Source organism: Coturnix japonica, chromosome 1 (assembly GCF_001577835.2).
Source record: "Coturnix japonica isolate 7356 chromosome 1, Coturnix japonica 2.1, whole genome shotgun sequence".
In the NCBI taxonomy this organism is placed as follows: Eukaryota; Metazoa; Chordata; class Aves; order Galliformes; family Phasianidae; genus Coturnix; species Coturnix japonica.
The window spans coordinates 174,952,320-174,954,892 of record NC_029516.1 but is presented as its reverse complement, the minus strand read 5'-3'; the positions used below and the strand labels follow the sequence as shown (position 1 = coordinate 174,954,892).

Sequence of the window (2,573 nt, the reverse complement as noted above, 5' to 3'; positions counted from 1 at the left end):
AACCCCAAACCCCCAACCCCAAAGCCCCCCTATATCCAACCCCCATCCCTCAGACCCAAACCCCAAACCCCCAACCCCAAAGCCCCCCTATATCCAAACCCCAAACCCCAACCCCCCCCCCCCCCCCCCCCCCCCCCCCCCCCCCCCCCCCCCCCCCCCCCCCCCCCCCCCCCCCCAAAGACCCCCCAAAGAACCCCAAACCCCCCCAAAACCCAATCCCTCATCCCCAAAAGCCCCCCTATATCCAAACCCCAAACCCCATCCCTCAGACCCAACCCCAGTCCCCCCTATCCCCCAAACCACCCCCCATCCCCCAAAGCCCCCTATATATAAATCCCAACTCCCCATTACTCACACCCAAACCCTAATCCCCCCAAATCCCCATTCCTAAAAGCCCCCTATATCCAAACCCCAAACCCCAGCCCCCTCCCAAAACCCAATCCCCCATCCCCAAAGCCCCCCATGTCCTAACCCCAAACCCCAACCCCCATTCCTCAGACCAAAACCCCAATTCCCTCCATCCCCCAAAGCCCCCTATATCCAAACCCCAACTCCCCATTACTCTCACCCAAACCCTAATCCCCCCAAATCCCCATTCCTAAAAGCCCCCTATATCCAAACCCCAACCCCCATCACTCACACCCAAACCCCAATTTCCCCCATATCCCCATCCTCAAAAGCCCCCCTATATCCAAACCCCAAACCCCACCCAAACCCTACCCCCCATTCCCAAAACCCCCCTATATACAAACCCCAAACCCCAGTCCCCCCTAAACCTCAACCCCCAAACTTCCCTATATCCAAACCCCAATTCCCCCCATCTTCCAAAGTCCCCCCAAATCCAAACCCCAACCCCCCATCACTCACACCCAAACCCCAATTCCCCCCAGATTCCCATCCTTAAAAGTCCCCCAATATCCAAACCCCAAACCCCAATCCTCTCCAAGACCCCATAACCCCCATCCCACCAAAGGCCCCTATATTCAAACCCCAAACCTCAACCCCCTTCCCTCAGACCCAAACCCCAATTCCCCCAATCCCCCCCAAAACCCAATCCCCCATCCCCAAAAGCCTCCCTATATCCAACCCCCATCCCTCAGACCCAAACCCCAAACCCCCAACCCCAAAGCCCCCCTATATCCAAACCCCAAACCCCCCCAAAACCCTGTGGGTTTGGATGACAGGGGGGGTTTGGGGTGGGCTTGGGTCTGAGGGATGGTGGATATAGGGGGCTTTGGGGATGGGGATTGGGTTTTTGGTTGGTGTGGGCGTTTGAGGTTTGGATATAGGGTTTTTGGGGATGGGGTTTGGGTCTGAGGGCATGGGGGTTGGGAATGATAGGGCTTGGGTTGGGGGTTTGGGCGTTTGCGGTCTGAGGGATGGGGGTTGGATAGTAGGAGCTTTTGATGGAGATTGGTTGGTTTTGGAGGGGATGAGTGGGGTTTGGGGTTTGATAGTGAGGGGGGCTTTTGGGTTGCGGGGTTTGTCTCGTAAGAGGATGGGGCTTGACTTATAGGGAGGCATTTGTGGAGATGGTGGTGGATTGGAGTTTTGCGTACGGTGGGGTGGTTGGGTTGAGGTTGGATATAGAGCTTTTGGGTTGGGGGGTTTGGGGTTCGGTGAGGGTGATGGGGCGGTTGGATGATAGGGGCTTGCGGGTGTGGGGTTACGGTGCTCTGACGATGTGCGAGACGTGTGCTGGTGTGGTTCGGGCGTACCTGCAGTGACGATGTGGTTGGCAGTGATGACGCGGCGGCTTTATGTGCGTTTCATATGGGGTTTGGGTTGTGGTGTCTGAGGTTGGGATATAGGGGGCTTTTGGGCATCGCGCAGGGATGGTTGTGGGGCGCGTCGCGGGCCCGTGCGTGCTGGTGCGCCTTCGCTCGTGCGCTAATCCTGCTTTGGCTCATAGGTACGGGCTTTGGTTAGGCGTCGGTAGTTGGGGTCCGTTTGCGAGGTACTAATGGGGGGTTATGCGATGATCATAACTAGGGGCTGTGGTGCCTTTTTGGCGCCGGCTTTTGGATGCGCTCGTTTTGGTGACAATCGGGTGGCATTGTTAGGTGGGTGTGGTGCCGGCATTACTGTAGTGTCTCGCGCAGCTTCAGTGGGACTGCGGCAGGTTGGGTTTTTGGAGGCAGGGTGGAGGGATGAGGTTGTGGGGTTGTGGATATAGGGGGCTTGTGTGGTGGGGTTGGGGTGTTTGGAGGTGTGAGGATGGTGTTTGATAGATAGGGAGGCTTTTGGATGGGGGATTGCGGTTTTGGGGTGGGGGGGGTTGGGGTTTGGGGGTTTGGGATGATAGGGGGGCTTTTGAGCGGATTGTGGCGAGTATGGGGGGAAATTGGGGTTTGGGAGACGCGATGGCTGAGTGACTGCCGGTGGTTCGGCGGTTTGGATATAGAGGGCTTTGGGGGATGGCGGGGTTGGGGGTGGGGTATGAGCGGATGGGAGTGGGGTTTTGGAGGTTTTGGAATATAGGGGGGGTTTGGCGCGTTGGGGGTTTGGGGTTTGGGTCTGAGGGATGGGGGTTGGATATAGGGCCGCGGCTATTGGGGAATGGGGGATTTGGT

The 2,573-nt window shown here is 57.8% G+C and overlaps 1 protein-coding gene across 1 annotated transcript in view; it reads right to left on the bottom strand.

The window, feature by feature from the left end:
* Positions 1-2,573, bottom strand: part of ARHGEF17 (Rho guanine nucleotide exchange factor 17) — a 39,760-nt gene that overhangs the window by 2,826 nt on the left and 34,361 nt on the right. The window lies entirely within an intron of this gene.